Source organism: Aegilops tauschii, chromosome 3 (assembly GCF_002575655.3).
Source record: "Aegilops tauschii subsp. strangulata cultivar AL8/78 chromosome 3, Aet v6.0, whole genome shotgun sequence".
In the NCBI taxonomy this organism is placed as follows: Eukaryota; Viridiplantae; Streptophyta; class Magnoliopsida; order Poales; family Poaceae; genus Aegilops; species Aegilops tauschii.
The window spans coordinates 427,633,411-427,659,250 of record NC_053037.3 but is presented as its reverse complement, the minus strand read 5'-3'; the positions used below and the strand labels follow the sequence as shown (position 1 = coordinate 427,659,250).

Sequence of the window (25,840 nt, the reverse complement as noted above, 5' to 3'; positions counted from 1 at the left end):
GGATTTGAAAAAAGTGTTCATCGATTTTTAGAAAAAAGTTCATGAATTTTAAAAAAAGTTCATCAAATTTTAAAAAGTTCATCGAATATGGTAAAAAAGTTCATCAAAATTGAAAAGTTCCCATTGCCCTCACCTTTTTTACGTTTTCTTTTCGGGAAACCTTTTTGACGTTTCTAACAAACATGTTCTCAGAACAGAACTTTTGGGCCGAGCGCCTATGGGCTGTGACTTGGCAAAATATATGTTCCTGCTCTCTCACCGAAATCCACACAGTCCACTCCAAGGAAAGAAAGATCCACAGAGCCCGTTTAACAAGCCGCAAATATATATCCCCAGTCCTGCCCTAACCGGACCCGAAGACCACACCCGACGGCGGCGCGCAGGTGCATGCTCTTTTCGTCTGCCCTTCCTCCTCGCGCTTGCAAAGTTTGATCCACTTCTCGGCCGCTCTCCTTCTCCAGATCAGCCGCGCTGAATAATCATAAGGCCGCCTCGCTATCCGTTTTTACCTCCTCGCCCTCTTTGGCGATGGATAAGGTCAGTAAATCTAGCTTATACTCGAATTATTTATTCGATTTGAGTTCCCCTCTGATATTAGATGGTATTCTTTTTCTTAGGACTCTCTTAAGTCTACTTTGGAAGAGGTTCGCAAATCAGTCGTCCGAATATCTTTTGACTGGAAGAGAGAAGAGAATATGGAGAATATGGTTATTGCTGGCCTTGTTACCTCCGTCGTTGATGAATTAGCTACAATAATAGCAAATCCTGTCTTCTTTAGGAGATCAAATGAGTTCTCTGTGCGTCTTCCACAGAATGGGGGATATGGAGAATTAATTAAGATCTCGTGTTCTTTGGTTAAATATCCGACCAATAATTTTTTCACATTTCTTCTTGAGCTGAAAGGAAATGCCTACAGAAAACCTGTCAACTTTGAACTTGGAATCCAAGAAGATGTTCGCCAGTTTATGCCTTCGTTTTCCCTAGGGAAAAACATGTCACACCAGTTGGCTTTTGTGAAGGCAACATAATGTAAGTAATTATATATACCACAGACTACATAATTCCTTGGTTTTGATAACTCTAATATCTTTGCATTTTGTAAAACAATAGTGATTCAACTCAAGTGAGACAGAAAGATGTCAACGTTTTCTTTCACAACTGTGCGATGCATGAATATGGATATTTGGGATCGCCTGTGTTCAACAGAAGAGGACACCTTATTGGGATATCATATCTCGATCGAGGTCATCTGCAAGCACGGGGAGTCTACCGACTACAAAACGATGTGCTTTCCAAATTAGATGGGTAAGTGTCTCAAATTGGTTTGAGCACAACAAATAATCTGGTACAAAGGAAATTAGTATCTTACAAAAGATCACTCTATAAATAGATAAAGATTAGCTTGAATAACATTTGTCTTATTGTATGAACAGGATTTGTTATGTTTTGGATGGAGCCGTGGCTAGAAGCCCCAAATGACACGAAAATAAAATGCCCTATCTACATCAACAGTCCTTGTTTGAAAAAAAAATGCAGCTTGCTAGGGAAAAATGTTATTGGGACTATTCGCAGTTGGCGACCTCAACAGAAGAAGATCAATGATATCACCATGTCCACCTGAGGCGTCAGTAGTTATAATCTAGTCTACTTGTTGGTGTAGTTTTTATCTGTACAACTATGTGATTTGTTAGGAACCATAGCGCTATGTAGAGATGGTTTGGTGCATGCCATAGTCTGAAAGTGATGGGACTTTAAACTCTTTCTGGTTCACTTACCTTCCATTTGGCAATGTGGTGGATTATCATGCTCATGCGGCTTTTATTTATTTTATTTTAAGTTTTCTCGTGGACATCCATGTGACTAGATGAATAGGCGCGCTCTGCCGTGCCCGGTGATATTACGACCGGCAGTTGTTGTTTGGCCAGGTAGAACGCTTTAGCGGGTCATATGAACAGGCACTTCAACGATTTTTTGCTGGCATGGTCTGCTGTGCAGACACGCCATCCAATGCCAACCTGCCCATCTATCCAATAAAACAACGGCAACACTAACGAAAAATGTGATAAATAGAAAGCCATACTGATATCCGGAAGAATAACCGAGCTAAATAATGGCAATCTTCAGAGTACAATACATGGGAAGTGAGCTAAAGTTTTTACTGCAGGAAATGTCCCAGGTGCACAAGTGCGGAGTATACATTACCTGTTGGAGTTGTCTCTTTTTGAGATGTATAAAAAGCATTTTTTGGAGATAATTTTTTTTACATCTTCTATGGAGATGTATAAAATGCTCTATGGAAAGAAGGGCTCGTGGAGTCTGCCCCCAGATCTTTTTTTATCTTTTTTTAGGGAAGGCCACAAATAATTCTAGAGGCCTGTAGATATTTCTCAGATGGAGAAACCAGACCGGCCAATACCACAAAAACAGGATGCAAAATCGCCAGTGAACCAAGAAAAAAAACTGGGAACACATGTCCATCAAGAGGAGAACCATCGCAAAGCGCTGGGAATGCACGGCGTTGCAGCTTAGCCACTTTGTACATCTTATATATAAGCACAGAATAGACAACATACACATTACAGGTCCATTAGTAGAAGATGAACAGAACAAGAACAGCCCCCACAATAAATAGCACTACAGTCCATCAGAAATTAGCACAAGGACATACAGAGAATAGCATTCCAACACTCCAGCACCATGACTTCTATTGGAGTTGTCTTCCAACCCGTGGGGGCAGATCATACATATCCACATCAAGTAAACCACGGTACCAGTATGGCTTGGGCACAGGCCAACTGTCATACAAAATACTTTTTCGATGTAAGTTTAACTAAATACTGGAATATATGCTACCACAAAAAGAGGGTATTAAGGAACAGATAGAAAATACCTTCTCTGACGTATCCCAGATCCAACACCATGCAGCACTCTCATGGACAACCCACTGCAAACCAACATTGTAGTGTGGTGAGGTTGAAAAAAACATTGTGGTGTAGTGAAAATAAGTATATGCCTACCTACAGGGCCGGTCCTGAGTTTTTAGGGGCCCGGGGCGAAAGTAAAGCTCAGGGGCAGCTCGGGGGCCCTTAGTATATATTTTGTGTGCGGATATAGGGGCCATAATATAAGCAACACAACAGTTATAGTAGTATTGCTGTCTGTATTTTTTATAATAAATCTAAAAGCAAGATTGATACTATGATATATAGTTTATACACACAATGCTGAAAATAAACAAATTTGCATGAAAAGTTTGACAGTAAAAGCCATGCATCATGTTGACGAAGATAAATTACTTAATTAGCAATAAACAAAGTGATAATGATCACCTATTAAAATGGCCGGAGAAAGGAAATTGCGTCAGCCAAATTTGCATCAAAATTTTAGCCTAAATCAGCATGATCTCCTGCAATCGCCGGTGATCTCCCGCGATTTTGGCCTGCATGCAAATCATCGCAGGGCAACTTTTCAGCGGCGATTGTGCCGCAATGCGGCCGTTTCTGCTGCGGTTTAAAATCATGAATATGATAATACCTTGGATCGGTTGAATCGCTGTTGGTTATTGTCCGATCCGGCGCTTGGCGATGACGCGATCTGTATATGCGTCTGCGGCATGCGCTCGGCGATGTGCATGAGCGTGTGTGTGCTGGGTGATGGCGCAATCTGGCGCTGGCCTGGAGTAGAGATGGAAGAACAGAGTTCATCCATGAAACAGCGACTCGCGTTCGCGTCCAGAGATGATGATCGTGGCTGGGGATACTCGAAGACGTGAACTCACAATCGGATATCGGAATTAGATGGGAATTAGGAAACTGGACGGGCGTCACGCAATCAACTCGTACCAGCCTATGACCACAGGGGCCCTCACCGAAGGAGTGGATGTGCTCGTGCGTGGATTACCAAGCTGCGTACGGTGACTGCCTGCCCAGCGTAGCGTAGGGCTAGCGCGTAGCTTCGAGGGTTCCGGGCGTGGGCTAGCTAGCTGACTGCGACATCCACTCGTCGTAGGCCTACGTACGTACCTAGATGGGGGGCCCTGGACACTGGCGGCCCGGGGCGGCCGCCCCCCCCCCCCCCCCCGCCCCCCCTCAGGGCCGGCCCTGCCTACCTAAATAGCAACAAGTCATAGAAAAATCACCTTTTTTTCGCTGATTAACCTCTCCTTTTAAAATTTCAACAATCTTAAGTCTTGGAAGGAAAGTAGTTTCTTCGCTTCCATCATAGTGGTTCATACCAACAAAAGTCCCATCAAAATTAATAAGGGGGCCTCCAATCCCCGCCTAATACAGAAAAGATACACGTCTCAGTTAATGGACAAGTTGTAATGACGCACATAAAGCAGTTTGCTAGATGTATTTATATTTTATATGTATAGGTCGATTAATGAGCTCAAATGTATTCTAATCAAACTATTTATAGCACCTACTATGTAAACGACCCAAGAGATATTTGTCACAATACCTTACTGATTTTACAAGTGGACACTGGAAACATGGAATCAATCAGGCTCGACTTGTCAAGACACACTTTGCCCTTTGAGGCCATTAAAAATCCTTCTTCAATTTGACGTGCTACAGCAACTACCGGTTTATATAAATCCTCTTCAGAGCAAATATCAACTGGATGAATGCCACGGATAGCCTGCTCAAGCCTGATGATGGCAATATTGGTATTTAAATGGTAGAATACCAATGTCCCCTTGGCATGTTGCCTCGGTGGGAGAAACACGTCAATCTGCAATAAAAGGTCAGCTCAAAAAATTAACCATCATCTATCTTGAGGAGAGAAAAAACAGTAAGGACAAACCCTTAAGTTTTTATCAATCTTGAAGTGATCACCACAACTTCTAACCAAACTGGCCGAAGTGAGAATGACAGGGCGCATGCCTTTAGTTCCAGGCCACTTTATAAGCAAGCCCGTGCATGCAAAACACCTCACACTTCCTACACATAATAACTTTAGTGATTAGTAATTGGAGATCAAATGCTAAGGAAAGTAATGAACATATAACTAAAACAATCACCATCGAATGAAGCAAGTCTGACAACACTTAGGGATATGTTTGTAACAACATCTTTTGGAAGTAGTGCCCAAACATGCTCTGTAGAACCAGGGTTTGAAACAGGGTAAGGATACTCTTTCCATGCACGCAATTCACCAAACTCATCCTCAAATGTCTCGAGCAGTTCCCCATTGACTGGTTAAAGAAATAAGCAGTACAGAAATTAGCTAAAAGAGTGCACAAAGGAGAGGTGAGCAACATGGAAAGCAACGTCTTACATTCAAGCACAAGTGGTGGCGGGATGGGATAGCCAACGGATTCTATCCACTTAATTCTCCTCCAGAATCCTGATGGAATAAGGTGATCAATAATAGTTCTTAGATATATGTAAGATAACATCGACAATATTCTGGACACAATATTCAAAAAACATTCGCACCTGAAGGGATTATGCTTGATACACCTTCAGACAAGGAATATCCATGGAAGTCCTTTGTATTAGTACTGCAAATAGAACACGGTATATTTGTTATGATAAATAAACATAGATGATAAATAAACACAGAGCTCAACAACACCGAATTGCCGAGTAAAACAGGCCAGAGAACAGACTTCAAAATCAAGCTTATAAATAAGCGTGGAAGATTTCACAATATGAGTTACATCGTCCATACTTTAAACCAGACGAAATGTTTGAACTCTTCCTTGTTTAGATAAATATACTATGCTCAACAATGGAGCATGACAACTAAATTAGCTACATGACACATAGCGATATAGGTATTCACCAGGTAGCAGTAGCAAGAACCACATTGCTATCAATTGACAGTTCACTGTGTTGAACTCTTACGACTCCTATCACACTAGTATCGAAAAATGGCTTGCCTCAAAAAGGGCTTAAGTGGAACAGGGGGCTTAAACAAATATAGGAAACAAAATTTGCAATGATGTAACTCATAAAGTAGAAGAACACACTTGAGTATCTGAAAATGCTTCAAGCGCCCATGAAGGTCCTTCAGTGGTATGAACCAGGGACGAGGGTCCTCGATACGAAGGTTCACCCCAAGAAGCTTCCCATTATGATCGACAACTGGCCCTCCAACTGCAGCCTGGAACATAAGTCAAGTGGTAGGGGATTACAAAGGTAAGATGGCAGAAAAAAGTCCACTGATATCATAATGCAATGATTTGGTTCAAGTCTTCCATCTTGCCAGAAAGTAAGAAAGCAATCAACAGTGTACCTCTGAGATTTGCTTCCAGTGTGCACGGCCGTCTCCAGTCAGACGCCCAGACGTGATCATCAAACGGCCCGATTTGAAAGCACGAGCAGCTACTATTGCCTTAGTATCAAGAGGAGGTGCCTCGAGGTCTAGATCTACAGGACAAACAGCATGCGGGAATTCATTGAAGGACGTGACAATAGCAATATTATCATCATATAGTCCCAAGAACCCATCGATATGTGTACAATCTGGAAGGCACACCTCAATCTGCAGAGATAAAAAGAAGTATATACAAAATGATCACAATTAGCTTCAATAAGCAAAGCAAAATGGAATTATAATGATTAACACTTTAGCAGCACCAACCCTCAATTTATCATCAACATTTCTGTACTTCTCAAATTCCTCAACCAAACGTCTTGAAGTCACAAATCTTGTTAGCTCTAGGGAAGTTGTCCCAGGTGGTAGAGCTACGCCTGAGCATGCAAATAACATTCTATCCTCTGCATGAGATCGTGAGTCAAATCACTAACAACAAAGCAGCAATGAGTACATGAAAATGTGGACAATGCATAAGCATAAAGTAGAATCACCATCAAACAAAGCCAGAGAGACAACAATGGTAGACAAATCTGGAGCTATGTCCTTGGTGCTCCCGATTGCTTGAAATGCTTTATCAAGAGAGCCTGAATCACCAAACTCTTTTTCTTCAAAAGGAATGCTTGAAATAACTTGATGGGGGTGCTCTATGCTGAAAAGTCGGGCATCCACAATAGCCTGAGCAGCCCTTAGCGCTAAAATTTCCTTTCGCACTAGTTAAAGAACATGATACACTGCAACTGTGAGCATTCTATTTGAGCTATATACATGCAGGAAAAGGGAAGAATAAAAACTTGAAATCAGTGACTCACATTTTACCATCTTCTCTAACTCCTTTGTGTACGAACAAACCTTTCTTTTTCTGCCATCACTCCCACTGGGAGTCAACGACTCACGTTTCATATTTCTTATTTCTTTTTAACAGTAGGTAGAGGTAGTTGAAAACTTCCAATAGTGATTGTCGGAGATTTTTCAATAACATTAATACCATTCACTTGGAATTGTTTCTTCGGAAAGTGCACCGTGTGCTCATTACCCTTGATATGAAAAGTGACCTTGCTTTTATTGCAATCAATAACAACCCCTACAGTATTCAAGAAGGGTCTACCAAGGATAATCGACATGTTGTCATCCTCGGGCATCTCAAGTATAACAAAGTCAGTCAAAATAGTAACATTAGCAACAACAACGGGCACATCCTCGCAAATACCGATAGGTATGGCAGTTGATTTTTCAGCCATTTGCAAGGATATTTCAGTAGGTGTGAGTTTATTCAAATCAAGTCTTTTATATAAAGAGAAGGGCATAACACTAACACCAGCTCCTAAGTCACATAAAGTAGTTTTCACATAGTTTCTTTTGATGGAGCAAGGTATAGTTGGTATTCCCGGATCTCCAAGTATTTTAGGTACTCCATCTTTAAAAGTATAATTAGCAAGCATGGTGGAGATTTCAGCTTCCGTTATTTTTCTGTTATTGGTGATGACGTCTTTCATGTACTTTGCATAAGGAGGCACTAGCACAAATGCCCGTGCGTTGCAACGGGAGAAAAAAATATATGATGTGCTCCGTTGCAATCATGTTAGCCGGGTTTACGATGATGACATAAATGACGAATCGATTGACATCACAGATTTTTAGGGTGCTAGTTTGGACATGGGACATGATATTCCTAGTCAAAAGATTGGGTGAACAACCCTATCTTTACATGCTTGCAACAGGAAAAGATTAATGTGTCCATCAAAATGCCTATCAGTGCGGACAACATCCTTGGAGGCGGGGCTACGAATGCCGAGGTGTAGAAGAAATGCATGTCATGCTTTAATCTCCATTGACTGCGGTAGATGCATGTCATGACTCATGACCACTGAATGAGTAGGAATGTTGCATGGTCAGTTTTATTTTAATCACTGCATCCGTCCATAATTCAATTTCACTACTAAAGCCACTTCCTAAGTTTTGAAGTCGATTTGGGTTTGGTTTCATTAGGTTTTAAATTCAAACAAGTTTGTGTTAAACTAAACTTGTTTAAATGGAAATTTAGCAAAAATTCCCGTATCAATTTATTTAAATTTCCCATATTTCTCTTATCCTAGAGAAACAACTATCTTTGTCCTTCTCTGCCCTTATTCTCATTGTTTTCTTCAAGTTTCTTCTGTTTAATTGAAAAAGAAAAAGAAAGTAAGAAGAAGAGAGAGAGCAAGCACAACCCAACCCATTGGCCCACCTGCCCACCGACCCCTGTTAATTAACCCTAGGAGCAAGGGAGACTGATCCCCAACCCTCCTCTCTCGGCCTCTCCTAGGCCCCCAGCGCCGCCCCCAATCCCACGCACACCCCCACCTACCCCTCCGGAGCACCACGCCTCGCTCGCTCTCTCTCTCTCTGCCCACTCCCTCCCCACGCAGCGCCTCCCTCCGCGGTTGCCGGTGATCGGACGCCACCACGGTCGCCGTCGCCCTCGCCACTGCATTGCTCCACGCGCCTTCGGCCCTCTGCGCGTATCCCTCTTCTGAAATCCTGCTCCTCGTCTCCGTTGACCGGTGACATCGCCGGATCCGGCGCCCTGCGCCCAGCTTTACCCCGGATCTGCACCCTCCCAGCCTCCTCCACACTCGCCGGAGCTCCTTGCTGTCGGGCGCCCTCGACCCAACAGGATTCGGGAGGAGGACGACCTCGCGGGCCCAGCTCGCAAGCCGCGTCCTGCGCCCGTCGCGAGTAGCTGCTCCTGCTCCTCGACCCGATCTGGATCGGGAGGGAGTTCCGATCTCGCCCGCTGCCTTGCCGGACCCTGCCAGAATCGCCGCCGCCGTCCGACCGGTCGCCGGAGATGCCTTGCCGGGCCCGCCAGAGATTATCATTCGATTTCTTCTTATTTTTTTGCCTCTGATTCTCTTATGTCTGGTGTCAATCTTTTGACACACCCGAGGATCCCTCTCCCTCGTTGCTCCTCATTGTTCTTTCCCTTGTATTTGCTGATTGATATTACAGATATTTTGCAAACGTATGTAAATTGATGAGAATCAGTGTATGGGACCGAGGTGGGACTATTTTTAACAGGAAGCTACAGATGACGCACACAATTTTTAGACGGACGACAGGCCCAGCTAAGTCACCGCGGGTGAATAGTAAAAACGCATGGTCCTATTCGTAACACCGAAACATTTTCTTGGATTATTCCCTTGAAAAAGGATGGCGGGTTTAATTACCAGAAAGTACAAGGATTTTTGTGAAAAAAGGCCGCGACGGTGAGCGGGCAGAAACAATAGCCGCTTTATTATTGCATAAGGAGGCATTTTTAAGATATCAGTCAAGCGAGTACGCAAAAAGACTGGCCTCATCATTTCAGCAAAGCGTTCGAATTCTTCATCATCTTTCTTTTTAGTTGACTTAGGTGGAAAGGGCATAGGTTTTTGAACCCATGGTTCTCTTTCCTTACCGTGTTTTCTAGCAACAAAGTCTCGTTTATCATATCTTTTATTCTTGGGTTGTGGGTTATCAAGATCAACTGCTGGTTCTATCTCAACATCATTGTCTGGTTCTTTATTATTCGTTTGAGTATCTTCCCGAACCTCATCATTATCTTTTTCATTATCAGAAGGTGAGTGTTCACTACCAGATTGAGTTTCAGCATCAGAGATAGAAACTTCATTATCATTATCAGGAGGTTTTTCTACTTCAGGTTCACTAGAGGCATGCAAAGTCCTATCATTTTTCTTTTTCTTTTTCTTTTTAGAAGGACTATGTGCATCAGTGTTAACTCTTTGAGAGTCTTGTTCAATTCTTTTTGGGTTTCCCTCAGGATAAAGTGGTTCCTGAGTCATTCTACCTCCTTTAGTCATTACTCTAACAACATGATCATTGATATTATTATTCATTTCATCTAACAACTCTCTTTGAGATTTAGCAACCACTGGTACACGTCAGTGCTATACAAACAGTTTTAACCTCTTTCGCGATGGCATTTGGAACCGTCGCCTAGTGAGTGACAGCGATAGGGGGGGTCCTTCCCACACGACCCAGAAACCTTCGGGGATATGCCCTCCTGGCACACACGCTCGGCAAAATGAGGTCGTGTGCGACCCGCGAGCGCTCAAATACGGAAATACGAACAGTAGAGCTAAAAAATACAATTATACAGGCAAAATTGTTTCTGGTCGCAAGTACATCCCACACAGTCAGTCCCCCCTAAACGTTTCTGTTCGTATGTACATCCCACACAGTCGCTCCAAGGAAAACATTTTTGTTCACAGGTACATCACACACAATTTTCCCCGTTAAATCGTTTGTGATAGTGTTGCCATTGCACACGATATTAACAATTTTATCGTTTGTGTTATTGAATGCATCACACACGGTGCGTAGAAGAAACTGTGTGGCAAAGGCTGTCCATCGCACATAGTTTTTATGTGGTAAACATTTTCGCAAGGTGGCCTAACGCAAACAGTTTTCAAGAGGATGTCGTGTGTTCAGTGGAGATTGATCGCACACGTAGTGGATCCTAGAAACGTTTCTGATCTCCACGTCTATCGCAGATGTTTCGGTTTCACAAACCGTGTGCAGTGTAATGCCTAATTAATCCCTAATTTGAAAATCACATGTTTTGAATTTGAAAGTAGGCAATCACTTATTTCATATCCAACCATGTTTATTACAAATATAGGTTCAATCACCAATGCATAATTCGATGCACAGGTACATATACTGAAGAACTACAGAAGCACCAAGTAAAGAATTATGAACCACAGTTGTACTAAAGACTGTAAAGAGAGAGGCGAAAGACATTCTGGTTGCTGGAGAAGGTGAAGCAGAATGCCCATATTGTGCCCTCCTCCATGCGTAATGCGCGCACGACTCTAGGCCAACCCCTTGTGATGGCTGCTCGTCCATCCTTCACTGTCTTCATTACGGCTTCTCGATGCTCATTGTAGTCTAGATGAAATACTTTAACCTTCATTGCATGTCCACCAATCATGTACTGTGCGAGGTAATCTTGAGTGAACTGCTTCGGGAACCACTGCGAACGAAAAAGATTCAGACATTGTTGTCTAACAACTCATTATGGGCAGTAAAAAGAGAAGTCTGCAGAGTTTGTAGTTACCATCCAACAGCTCACTGTTGTGTTGGATAGAGCATAAACAAATAATTTGCTTGCCACCATTCGTATCTTTTTGCTAATAATCATTATCAGTTTCCTCACTTGATGCTTGTTCATGAATATCTCATTGCCCCATACGCAAAAAGGGTCGATGCGTGGATCCTTGCCAAGGGCATATGTACCTACAAGCAACAAGTCAATATTAGAAGCTAATAAGTGTCCAGGCCTAGATCTGTATGCACTACATTATGGAATGACGGGGGGAGTACAAGCCGATGGATGAAGCTAACCTCGGCGGAAAATGGTAGCCACTCCCGCTGTTGTCCTGCATAAGTAGTGGAAAGGCATGATAAGTATAGCAACCTTAACATCAAACAAATATAGCAAAGGTAAACAACATCATCTCCAAATGATAGCTTGAATGTGTTGGTTTCAGCATGCTATTAAAGCAGATATAAAATGGAAGGCAATGTTACCGACAGCAGGCTTAACAACCATCAAATATTGCAATTCAAACTGGTATTGTTGAAAATGAATAGAACGTAGGTAGTGCTTAAACATCACACTGAATAAATGTGTAAAACTTAAATAAAGGGCATGTGTTAACTACACCAGGAATAACTGGAACCAAATATAGCCGTTGTCGGTGTACTAAAGTAGGGGCACTCCTTTGAACCCCTGACTTGTGCATGGGCAGTCAGAGCCGCGCCCACGGCCACGCCTAGCAGGGCAGAGGGAGGAGTCAAAGTTGCAAGGTGGTCAAAGCAACGCCAAGACACAAAGACAAAGAGCAAGAGGGCAGGACAGGCTCCCCTGGCGAAACCTTTGCTGGGGCAGCCTCCGCAGCCACGGCAAGAACCTTGCTGGGGCAACTTGCCCGACGCCAGCGGAGCGCGCCACCTTCGAGCCGAAGGTTTCCGACAACCACGTTGGAACCAAGGCTCGGGAGGCACCTCCATGATGGCATGCAGATCTTTGTGAAGACAAGAAGCACACAAAGTTGGATGAGGATTAGAAGACGACGAGCCTCGGCAAAACCCTTGTCGAGGGCATCCACGAGACCTCCGGCAAGATCCTTGCCGGGGACGACCACGGTGCCGCGGCAAGCCCTTGCCGGGGCCCTGGCAAGGCCCTTGCCGAGGACATCCGCGGAGCCACAGCCAGGCCCACACCCGCCAAGGTTCCACCGCCACTCCCATGCAGCTGCCAGCCCACCAGCTAGGCAGGCATCTGCGTGTCGACATGAGCTTCCAGGCCAACTCAGCGCGTGCCTACGTGGTGGCATGCAAATTTTCGTGAAGGCCCTACCACCGCGCCACCTCAGCAGCTTGCCAGCCTACATGGCACCATGCGCACCGCTGGCCTGGACGCGTGTCGGAGCGAGGTGGGGCGGCGGCGGACGGGACGGGGGCTGGTTTCCGTCCCCGATAAAGTGAGGGGGAAACCTAAGAGGCGCATTAAATGTGTCTTGTCCCGTAATGGCTAAGCGATAAGCTTAGCCACTGTACACCGATGCCACCTCCTGTGTGCCACTGTGGCGATCCCCTTGGTTATAAAAGGAGGGCCAAGGCATCCAGGAGAAGGATTGGGACCCGGGGGCAAGTTACACTCATCGTAGCTAGCTCAAGAACTCAAAGAACACTCAAATAGACACAAAAGCAGGACTAGGGTATTACGCATCCTCGCGGCCCGAACCTGGGTGAACGACCCATGTGCTTGTGCTGATTGCTGATCCCGCTCTCCTCACAACCCCGCGTCCCGCAACCGTGGCAGGGATTCCCGTGATCCCATAGGTGTCGTTCCCACCGACATCTTTGGCGTGCCAGGTAGGGGGAGCAGTTGTGAGAATCTGGTTCGGTCGTCAGCCCAGCAGTTCTCTGTCGCCATGGCTTCCAAGGAAGAAGGCGACCAAGTGAGCAGCACTGTCGGCGGATGCAGCAAGCGTTCGCGCGATGACAAGAAAGCTAAGTCATGCCAAAACTCTGAGTAATTCCTTTTTATATAAGGTTATCCTCCTCGGAGATCTTTCCTTTGTATGAGAAACCTGCACGCAGTGGGGCCCTTCCATTATTGGCGACGCCCTTGGTCTGTTTTGAGTCTGCTCAACAGATCGAGCGGCTGCGTCGAGAACGGTAGGGTGGCCTTGCGCTATTGGCAACGCTCTCGCGCTGTCTCGAGTCCGCTCGATAGTTCGAGCGGCCACGCTGAGAATGGCAAGGTGGTTCGCAAGGCAGCAAGCACACCCTGTCGGCCGCTAAAGGATCCGTCCTTCAAAGCGCTGTGGTTTAGGTTTACGCGCCGGCAAGCCTGCCCAATTGGCGTAGGGTGGACATACAAGGAGAGGTTGAACAGGGAAATAACATGCATCGTTTTAAAACACTGCAGAGTTATATTACATCAATTGTTGCTGCGGTTCTAACTAAGGATAAACATTGTCTTGGTCATGAACCTGCAGCGGCGATAAGAAATGGGGTGCCTAATCCCGGCACTGGCCCTCTACCCTCAGAATTCCGCCAACGCGGCTGATGATGGGCTCGATATGCTCCTCGACCATCATGAGGTCTGCATCCTCCGGCAAGCTATCCAGCGCGGCGTCGAAGTCAAGGTTGGGGTTCCAGTATGCCAGCTTGGTGAGGACCTTGGTCATGGTGCCCCGGCAAAGTATCCGGGCCTCGCTGGCCAGGGAGCTCGCCCAGTTGGAGTTAAATCGTTCCAGGGCTCCAAGAACACCCTCGAAGAACAGGGTCAGCTTGGTGTTGGGGCTCACATTCGGCTCCGGGGCATACCTCACGTCCGGCATGCCCATGTCGGCTAGCTGCTTGGTGATCTTGTTGGCGACGTCGGCGAGGCGGCTGATCCAGAGGTTCTCGCCCTTCACGAAATCTTCGTGGTTGGCGGCGTCGTTCTTCCGCAGCCGCCTCTCCTCCGCCAGGCTCTTGGTCAGGGTTCCCTCCCGGGTCCTGACCTCCGACATCATCCCCTCAAGGCCCTCCAGCTTCAGCTTCAGGTCCTTGATGGAGTCGTTGGCGCAGGAGAGCTGCTCGGCCTTGTCCAGGATGTCGGCCTGCGCCACCGTCAAGGCGCAGTTGACCGTATCCTTCTCCTTCACCAGCTCCTCGGTCCTGTTCTTCAGGCCATCCCGCTCCACCTCCAGCTCCTTCACCTTGTCGCCGTGGGCCAGAGCTTGGGCATCAAGCGCTTCCTTGTGCTTCTGCTCCAGCTCCCGGGTCCGCGCCGCGGCAAGCTTCTCGACCTCCTCGTCCTTGCCGCGGAGTGTGGCGGCAAGCGCCGCCTCACGGGCGACGAGGTCCTCCTCCTGAGAGTCCAGCTCGACCTAGCGCCGGGACCGGGCGGCCTCGGCCTTGGAGGCCTCTTCCCTCGCTGCCTCCTGGGCTTTCTTGATGTTGGCCTACTTCAGGAGAAGCTCTAGCTCGCGCTCCGTTAGCTGGCCTTGGGCGGCCTTCAGCTCCTCGTGGGCCTGGCGGAACCAGGCTTGTGCCTCGGTGACGTGCTCCCCGAGGTCTGCCTCCGCCTTGCCCGCCACCGCCTCCCTGGACTTCGCCTTGTCCAGGCGGGCGCGGTGGAGCATCTGCAGCTTCCAGAAGCTGGCGCCCATGGCCCCAAGAAGCTGCTCCTCCTGGGTGCCACCGCCACCAGCGCTCGGTTCCTCGACGACCTCGAGCCTGGCGGCGGCGAGCACCTCATCATCGAACACCTCCCCCTCGGCCGGCGCCCTGGTGCTCACCGTCCCTGGGAGGTGGACGAACAAGTCGTCGCCCACCTTCAGATACTTGCCTGAGCCGGAGGCAGCGGACGAGGAAGGTTCGTCGTCAACCACCTCCTCCTCGGCAGCGGCCTTGCCGGCCTCCCCGGCAGCGGCGTTGCCGGCCTCCCCGGCAGCGCCCTTGCTAGCCTCCTCAGCGGCAGCCTCGCCGGTCTCTCCAGCAAGCCCCTTGGCGGCATCCTCGGCCATGGTCTTGGCGGCCTCCTCGGCGGCGATCTTGTCAGCCTCAACCTCGGCGTCCTTGGCGACCTCCGTGATCACGGTGTCGATGTCCCCTTGGTCCGCCAAGGGGGGATCTAGATGCCAGAAGGGAGGGTGAGGCGAGGCCAAGATCAAGGTTCAAAAAAGAAGAAGAGTAAGGAAAAACAGGTGACTCACCCGTGCCGGGCTGAGAAGAAGTGGCCCCCTCCCCGCCAACATCTGTTGCCGGGACGGGGCCACAAGTGCCCAAGTCTACCTCCTCCTCCTCCGTGCGCATGGGCTTGGTGTCTGTCGCCCTTGCCGGGGACACCCCTCGAGGCAGTGTGGTCGATGGGGGCAGCGTGGTGGGGGTGGCCCTTGGTGGCTCCTCTTGCTGCCGTCCTCCTCCTGCGGCCACGGCAAGGTCAGTACCAAAAAGTCACACCCCGGCGCACATTGATGGGGAGTAGGTGGTGAACGCACGCTGGGGGCTGAGCCGGGGGCTGCTGTCCGGGCTGCTCACTACCACCAGCGGCGCCTTTGAGGTACCTGCCGGGGGCTGGCTGCCCGTCAAGGCCTTGGCCTTCTTCGCCGCCTGCTGGGCCAGCGTCTCCATCTCCCTATGAAGACAAAAACGAATCAAGGAAGGCAGCATGATTGGAGAGGACGGGAACGACAAGGGGCGGAATGCTTACTCGTCCTCCACCTCCTCTTCTGCTGCCTTCCTCTTCCTCCTCGGGCTGAGGGACGAAAATTCGAAGGCGAGCTCCGTTCCGGTGTTTGCGGGAAGAGGGGAAGGCGATGGAGTCCGGTAGCATTTGGATGAAGAAGAGGAGGTTGTCTTCTTCTTCGCCACCGCGGCATTCTTCTTCGCCACCGCGGCACTTGTCACGCGCGCGGCTTCCACCTGAACCCCTTGCCGCGGCTCTGCCGCGTTGGACCGGCTCGCCGGAGCTGGCCCGGCGCAGGGTACGTCCTTTCTTCATGGCCGAGGGGTCGCCGGCCTCGGCCTCCTCCTCGGACGATTCCTCGACCACATCCTCGACAAGGGGGGCCTCGGTGCTGACGCTGCCCGCCTCCCTGGCAGACTTCGCCCACTGGGCGAGCTCCTTCTCTTCTGCGGCCACGGCGGCCTTGTTCTCCATGCTGCCGGCGTCGCCGGCCGCCCTGGCAAGCTCCGCCTCCGCCACTCTGGCGGCGATGTAGTCCAGCTCCTCCTGGGTGGTGTCCTGGATGAGCAACGGCTCGTCATGATCGAGAACTTCGACCAAGTTGTCAAAGAACTCCTGCGCCTCGCGTGCCGAGGGCTTGACCCAGGCTGGGTCAAGACCGTGTGTGTTGAAGACTGGCATCATGGCGAGGATGTCGGCCTGTCGAGAGTTGTTGCTCAGCGGGACCACTCCCGGCGGTAGCCCGAACAAGGGCCCCTTGATGGCCTTGCCGGACTTCGCGGCCTTGCCGGTCCTCTCCACCCTGCCGTTGGCGAACACGTCAAGCTGGAAGAGCCTCCGGCAATACCAGGAGTGCCCCATCACCATGAGCGGAGCGATTCGGCGGCGGATCAAATCCGCCGCAATCATCTCGAGGGTGAGACCGGCCTCGGTGAGGCGGCGAATCCTGGTGGTGGCGATCGAAAACTTCTTGTCATCGGCGTCGAGGTTGCTCCAGTCTGCGCCACGGGTCGGCAGCTGCCGACGAACACCCCGGCAGAACTCCGGTGGGTTCTCCTCCATGATCCAGCACCACCGGCCCTGCCACTCCTCCCACCTCTCCTTCACGGCACCCTCTGGGTATGCGCTTTTCCCCTGGGCCCTCGGGATCCAGGCGATGCTCCCAGTAAGGGTGCCCCCAGGTTGGATGCGGGGGGAGAAGTAGTGGCGGAAAAGTGCCGTGCTGGGAAACACCCCGGCGAAGCCCTCACAGAGGTGGGCAAAGCACACCAAGCACGCCACGGCATTCGGCGTGAGATCCAACAGATGGAAGCCAAAAGTGCGCATGACATCGTTGAAGAAGTCGGAAGAAGGGGGGCAGAGCCTGCAGAAGAAGAAGTCAACAAAGAATGGGTACCGATTTGGGCCACCCTTGTTGCAATCAGCGGGGATGACACGCGTGGCAGGGTGCCCCGTCATCTCCGTCCCCCAAAAAGGCCTAAAGTAGTCCTTGAGGTCAAAGACGTTGATTGACGATGGGGTGAAATAGGCGAACTGCGCCCGCCGCGCCACCACCTCGCTCTCCAGCGTCTCCTTCTCCTTTGTGTCCTTGGCTACGCCCTTGCCCTTGCCAGATTTAGGCGCCATGGCGGCTGGGAAGAGGGCGAGGGGTCGAAAGCAGTGGGGGGCGCAGCAGCAGCCAGCAGGAGCGAAAGCTTGAGGAGGAAGAAGATGAGGACGACGATGCCGAGATTGGGAAAAGCACAGAGGGTAAATGAGCCGCACGCCCGCGGTTATTCCTTTTTATGGGGAAGGTGCGGGCCGCCTCTTTACCATTTATTACGACGTGACACATGCCTGCAGCAACCGCCCCACGCATGCCCCCCATGTCACACACGACCCCCACGTCACGCATTCAACACGGGTCGTGGGGAAGCGCAGCGGACGAAAAAAGTTACTGCGGTAAAAACCGCCCCACCTGCCCGCGCACCGTTTTGGGCCTAGCCCAACAACGCGTTGCGCTTATGTGTAGCCCAGACCCAGGGGCTCCTGTCGGTGTACTAAAGTAGGGGCACTCCTTTGTACCCCTTACTTGTGCACGGGCAGTCAGAGCCGCGCCCACGGCCACGCTTAGCAGGGCAGAGGGAGGAGTCAAAGCCGCAAGGTGGTCAAAGCAATGCCAAGACACAAAGACAAAGAGCAAGAGGGCAGGACAGGCTCCCCGACGAAACCTTTGCCAGGGCAGCCTCCGCAGCCACGGCAAGAACCTTGCCGGGGCAACTTGCCCGACGCCAGCGCAGCGCGCCACCTTCGAGCCGAAGTTTTCCGACAACCACGTTGGAACCAAGGCTCGGGAGGCACCTCCATGATGGCATGCAGATCTTTGTGAAGACAAGAAGCACACAGAGTTGGATGAGGATTAGAAGACGACGAGCCTCGGCAAAACCCTTGTCGAGGGCATCCACGAGACCTCCGGCAAGATCCTTGCTGGGGACGACCATGGTGCCGCGGCAAGGCCCTTGCTGGGGCCCCGGCAAGGCCCTTGCTGAGGACATCCACGGAGCCACAGCCAGGCCCACACCCGGCAAGGTTCCACCACCACTCCCATGCAGCTGCCAGCCCACCAGCTAGGCAGGCATCTGCGTGTCGACATGAGGCTTCCAGGCCAACTCAGCGCGTGCCTACGTGGTGGCATGCAAATCTTCGTGAAGGCCCTACCACCGCGCCACCTCAGCAGCTTGCCAGCCTACATGGCACCATGCGCACCGCTGGCCTGGACGCGTGTCGGAGCGAGGTGGGGCGGCGGCGGATGGGACGGGGGCTGGTTTTCGTCCCCGATAAAGTGAGGGGGACACCTAAGAGGCGCATTAAATGCGTCTTGTCCCGTAATGGCTAAGCGATAAGCTTAGCCACTGTACACCGATGCCACCTCCCGTGTGCCACTGTGGCGATCCCCTTGGTTATAAAAGGAGGGCCAAGGCATCCAGGAGAAGGATTGGGACTCGGGGGCAAGTTACACTCATCGTAGCTAGCTCAAGAATTCCAAGAACACTCAAATAGACACAAAAGCAGGACTAGGGTATTACGCATCCTCGCGGCCCAAACCTGGGTAAACGACCCGTGTGCTTGTGCTGATTGCTGATCCCGCTCTCCTCACGACCGCGCGCCCCGCAACCGTAGTAGGGATTCCCGTGATCCCATAGGTGTCGTTCCTACCGACAGCCGTTCAAACTGGTATTGATGTAGTCGAGCGACACAGTTCTGACTTGCACATAATGAACAACACATTGTGAATGACTGAAATAACCAAGGCACAAATGACCAGTATAATAACCAGATATAGCCATTGAAAACTGGACAGAGTCTCATGCAACCAACCTAACAAGCAAATACAGATAAACATGGCATATGCTTGAAAACTAGACAAATGTGTTGGGAATCGTAGCATAATTTTAAAATTTTCCTACGCTCACCAAGATGCATCTATGGAGTATACTAGCAACGAGGGGAAAGGAGTGCATCTACATACCCTTGTAGATCGCGAGCGGAAGCGTTCCAATGAACGTGGATGACGGAGTCGTACTCGCCGTGATCCAAATCACCGATGACCGAGTGCCGAACGGACGGCACCTCCGCGTTCAACACACGTACGGTGCAGCGACGTCTCCTCCTTCTTGATCCAGCAAGGGAAGGAGAGGTTGATGGAGATCCAGCAGCACGACGGCGTGGTGGTGGATGTAGCAGGATGCCGGCAGGGCTTCGCCGAACTTCTATGAGAGAGAGAGGTGTAGCAGGGGAGGAGGGAGGCGCCCAAGGCTGAGATCTTGCTGCCCTCCCTCCCCCCTTTATATAGGCCCCCTGGGAGGGGGGGCGCCGGCCAAACCCATCTAGGGTGGGGGGCGGCGGCCAAGGGGGTGCCTTGCCCCCCAAGGCAAGTGGGAAGCCCCCCCACCCTAGGGTTTCCAACCCTAGGCGCATGGGGGGAGGCCCATGGGGGGGCGCCCAGCCCACTAGGGGCTGGTTCCCTTCCCACTTCAGCCCACGGGGCCCTCCGGGATAGGTGGCCCCACCCGGTGGACCCCCGGGACCCTTCCGGTGGTCCCGGTACAATACCGGTAACCCCCGAAACTTTCCCGGTGGCCGAAACTTGACTCCCTATATATAATTCTTCACCTCCGGACCATTCCGGAACTCCTCGTGACGTCCGGGATCTCATCCGGGACTCCGAACAACTTTTGGGTTTCCGCATACACATATCTCTACAATCCTAGCGTCACCAAACCTTAAGTGTGTAGACCCTACGGGTTCGGGAGACATGCAGACATGACCGAGACGCCTCTCCGGTCAATAACCAACAGCGGGATCTGGATACCCATGTTGGCTCCCACATGTTCCACGATGATCTCATCGGATGAACCACGATGTCGAGGATTCAATCAATCCCGTATGCAATTCCCTTTGTCAATCGGTATGTTACTTGCTCGAGATTCGATCGTCGGTATCCCAATACCTTGTTCAATCTCGTTACCGGCAAGTCTCTTTACTCGTACCGCAATGCATGATCCCGTGACTAACGCCTTAGTCACATAGAGCTCATTATGATGTTGCATTACTGAGTGGGCCCAGAGATACCTCTCCGTCACACGGAGTGACAAATCCCAGTCTCGATCTGTGCCAACCCAACAGACACTTTCGGAGATACCCGTAGTGCACCTTTATAGTCACCCAGTTACGTTGTGACGTTTGGCACACCCAAAGCACTCCTACGGTATCCGGGAGTTGCACGATCTCATGGTGTAAGGAAAAGATACTTGACATTGGAAAAGCCCTAGCAAACGAAACTACACGATCTTTTATGCTATGCGTAGGATTGGGTCTTGTCCATCACATCATTCTCCTAATGATGTGATCCCGTTATCAATGACATCCAATGTCCATAGTCAGGAAACCATGACTATCTGTTGATCAACGAGCTAGTCTACTAGAGGCTTACTAGGGACACGTTGTGGTCTTTGTATTCACACATGTATTACAATTTTCGGACAATACAATTATAGCATGAACAATAGACAATTACCATGAACAAAGAAATATAATAATAACCATTTATTATTGCCTCTAGGGCATATTTCCAACAGTCTCCCACTTGCACTAGAGTCAATAATCTAGTTACATTGTGATGAATCGAACACCCATTGCGTCCTGGTGTTGATCATGTTTTGCTCTAGGGAGAGGTTTAGTCAACGGATCTGCTACATTCAGGTCCGTATGTACTTTACAAATATCTATGTCTCCATTTTGAACACTTTCACGAATGGAGTTGAAGCGACGCTTGATATGCTTGGTCTTCCTGTGAAACCTGGGCTCCTTCGCAAGGGCAATAGCTCCAGTGTTGTCACAGAATGAGTCATCGGGCCCGACGCATTGGGAATCACCCCTAGGTCGGTAATGAACTCCTTCATCCAGACTGCTTCCTGTGCTGCCTCTGAGGCTGCCATGTACTCCGCTTCACATGTAGATCCCGCCATGACGCTTTGCTTGCAACTGCACTAGCTTACTGCTCCTCCATTCAAAATATACATGTATCCGGTTTGTGACTTCGAGTCATCCAGATCTGTGTCGAAGCTAGCGTCGACGTAACCCTTTACGACGAGCTCTTCGTCACCTCCATAAACGAGAAACATATCCTTAGTCCTCTTCAGGTACTTCAGGATATTCTTGACCGCTGTCCAATGTTCCATGCCGGGATTACTTTGGTACCTTCCTACCAAACTTACGGCAAGGTTTACATCAGGTCTGGTACACAACATGGCATACATAATAGACCCTATGGCCGAGGCATAGGGGATGACACTCATCTTTTCTCTATCTTCTGCCGTGGTCGGGCATTGAGCCGTGCTCAATTGCACACCTTGCAATACAGGCAAGAACCCCTTCTTGGACTGATCCATATTGAACTTCTTCAATATCTTGTCAAGGTATGTACTCTGTGAAAGACCAATGAGGCGTCTTGATCTATCTCTTTAGATCTTGATGCCTAATATATAAGCAGCTTCTCTAAGGTCCTTCATTGAAAAACACTTATTCAAATAGGCCTTTATACTTTCCAAGAATTCTATATCATTTCCCATCAATAATATGTCATCCACATATAATATGAGAAATGCTACAGAGCTCCCACTCACTTTCTTGTAAACACAGGCTTCTCCATAAGTCTGTGTAAACCCAAACGCTTTGATCATCTCATCAAAGCGAATGTTCCAACTCCGAGATGCTTGCACCAGCCCATAAATTGAGCGCTGGAGCTTGCATACTTTGTTAGCATTCTTAGGATCGACAAAACCTTCCGGCTGCATCACTTACAACTCTTCCTTAAGGAAGCCATTAAGGAATGCCGTTTTGACGTCCAGCTGCCATATCTCATAATCATAGTATGCGGCAATTGCTAACATGATTCAGACGGACTTCAGCTTCGCTACGGCTGAGAAAGTCTCATCGTAGTCAACCCCTTGAACTTGTCGATAACCCTTAGCGACAAGTCGAGCTTTGTAGATGGTCACATTACCATCCGCGTCCGTCTTCTTCTTAAAGATCCATTTGTTTTCTATGGCTCGCCGATCATCGGGCAAGTCAGTCAAAGTCCATACTTCGTTTTCATACATGGATCCTATCTCGGATTTCATGGCTTCTAGCCATTTGTCGGAATCCGGGCCCGCCATCGCTTCTTCATAGTTCGAAGGTTCACCGTTGTCTAACAACATGATTTCCAGGACAGGGTTGCCGTACCACTCTAGTGCGGAACGTGTCCTTGTGGACCTACGAAGTTCAGTAGTAACTTGATCCGAAGCTTCATGATCATCATCATTAACTTCCTCCCCAGTCGGTGTAGGCACCACAGGAACATTTTCCCGCGCTGTGCTACTTTCCGGTTCGGAAGGGGTGACTATCACCTCATCAAGTTCCACTTTCCTCCCACTCAATTCTTTCGAGAGAAACTCCTTCTCCAGAAAGGACCCGTTCTTGGCAACGAAGATCTTGCCTTCGGATATGAGGTAGAAGGTATACCCAATGGTTTCCTTAGGGTATCCTATGAAGACGCATTTCTCCGACTTGGGTTCGAGCTTTTCAGGTTGAAGTTTCTTGACATAAGCATCGCATCCCCAAACTTTTAGAAACGACAGCTTAGGTTTCTTCCCAAACCATAATTCATACGGTGTCGTCTCAACGGATTTCGACGGAGCCCTATTTAAAGTGAATGCGGCAGTCTCTAAAGCATAGCCCCAAAATGAGAGTGGTAAATCGGTAAGAGACATCATAGATCGCACCATATCCAATAGAGTGCGATTACGACGTTCGGACACACCATTTCTCTGAGGTGTTCCAGGCGGCGTGAGTTGTGAAACTATTCCACATTTCCTTAAGTGTGCACCAAATTCGTGACTTAAATATTCTCCACCACGATCTGATCGTAAGAATTTTATTCTCCTGTCACGTTGATTCTCAACCTCACTCTGAAATTCCTTGAACTTTTCAAAGGTTTCAGACTTGTGTTTCATTAGGTAGACATACCCATATCTACTTAAGTCACCAGTGAGAGTGAGAACATAACGATATCCTCCGTGAGCCTCAACACTCATTCGACCGCACACATCAGTATGTATGATTTCCAATAAGTTGGTTGCTCGCTCCATTGTTCCGGAGAATGGAGTCTTGGTCATCTTACCCATGAGGCATGATTCGCACGTGTCAAATGATTCGTAATCAAGAGACTCCAAAAGTCCATCTGCATGGAGCTTCTTCATGCGCTTGACACCAATGTGACCAAGGCGGCAGTGCCACAAGTATGTGGGACTATCGTTATCAACTTTACATCTTCTGGTATTCACACTATGAATATGTGTAACATCACGTTCGAGATTCATCAAGAATAAACCATTGACCAGCGGGGCATGACCATAAAACATATCTCTCAAATAAATAGAACAACCATTATTCTCGGATTTAAATGAGTAGCCATCTCGAATTAAACGAGATCCAGATACAATGTTCATGCTCAAAGCTGGCACTAAATAACAATTATTGAGGTTTAAAACTAATCCCGTGGGTAGATGCAGAGGTAGCGTGCCGACGGCGATCACATCGACCTTGGAACCATTCCCGACGCGCATCGTCACCTCGTCCTTCGCCAGTCTCCGTTTATTCCGTAGTTCCTGTTTTGAGTTACAAATATGAGCAACCGCACCGGTATCAAATACCCAGGAGCTACTGCGAGTACTGGTAAGGTACACATCAATTACATGTATATCACATATACCTTTGGTGTTGCCGGCTTTCTTGTCCGCTAAGTATTTGGGGCAGTTCCGCTTCCAGTGACCACTTCCCTTGCAATAAAAGCACTCAGTCTCGGGCTTGGGTCCATTCCTTGGCTTCTTCCCGGCAACTGGCTTACCGGGCGCGGCAACTTCCTTGCCGTCCTTCTTGAAGTTCTTCTTACCCTTGCCCTTCTTGAACTTAGTGGTTTTATTCACCATCAACACTTGATGTTCTTTTCTGATCTCCACCTCCGCTGATTTCAGCATTGAATATATCTCAGGAATGGTCTTTTCCATCCCCTGCATATTGAAGTTCATCACAAAGCTCTTGTAGCTTGGTGGAAGCGACTGGAGGATTCTGTCAATGACCGCGTCATCCGGGAGATTAACTCCCAGCTGAGTCAAGCGGTTGTGCAACCCAGACATTCTGAGTATGTGCTCACTGACATAACTATTCTCCTCCATTTTACAGCTGAAGAACTTGTCGGAGACTTCATATCTCTCGACCCGGGCATGAGCTTGGAAAACCAATTTCAGCTCCTCGAACATCTCATATGCTCCATGTTTCTCAAAACGCTTTTGGAGACCCGGTTCTAAGCTGTAAAGCATGCCGCACTGAACGAGGGAGTAATCATCAGCACGCTGCTGCCAAGCGTTCATAACGTCTTGGTTCTCTGGGATTGGTGCATCACCTAGCGGTGCTTCTAAGACATAATCTTTCTTGGCTACTATGAGGATGATCCTCAGGTTCCGGACCCAGTCCGTATAGTTGCTGCCATCATCTTTCAGCTTGGTTTTCTCTAGGAACGCGTTGAAATTGAGGACAACGTTGGCCATTTGATCTACAAGACATAGTGTAAAGATTTTAGACTAAGTTCATGATAATTAAGTTCATCTAATCAAATTACAATGAACTCCCACTCAGATAGACATCCCTCTAGTCATCTAAGTGAAACATGATCCGAGTTAACTAGGCCGTGTTCAATCATCACGTGAGACGGACTAGTCAAGATCGGTGAACATCTCCATGTTGATCGTATCTTCTATACGACTCATGCTCGACCTTTCGGTCCTCCGTGTTCCGAGGCCATGTCTGTACATGCTAGGCTCGTCAAGTCAACCTAAGTGTATTGCGTGTGTTCCGAGGCCATGTCTGTACATGCTAGGCTCGTCAACACCCGTTGTATGCGAACGTTAGAATCTATCACACCCGATCATCACGTGATGCTTCGAAACAACGAACCTTCGCAACGGTGCACAGTTAGGGTGAACACTTTCTTGAAATTATCATAAGGGATCATCTTACTTACTACCGTCGTTCTAAGCAAATAAGATGCAAAACATGATAAACATCACATGCAATCAAATAGTGACATGATATGGCCAATATCATTATGCTTCTTTGATCTCCATCTTTGGGGCATCATGATCATCTTCGTCACCGGCATGACACCATGATCTCCATCATCATGATCTCCATCATCGTGTCTTC

General features: G+C 48.9%; 1 long non-coding RNA gene across 1 annotated transcript; it reads left to right on the top strand.

The window, feature by feature from the left end:
- Positions 1-359: 359 nt before the first annotated feature.
- On the top strand, positions 360-1,808 carry LOC109738988 (uncharacterized). The gene is made up of 4 exons (XR_002226930.3): positions 360-537; positions 618-1,029; positions 1,111-1,305; positions 1,434-1,808. It is a non-coding gene; the product is annotated as an uncharacterized lncRNA (long non-coding RNA).
- The last annotated feature ends 24,032 nt before the right edge of the window (positions 1,809-25,840 follow it).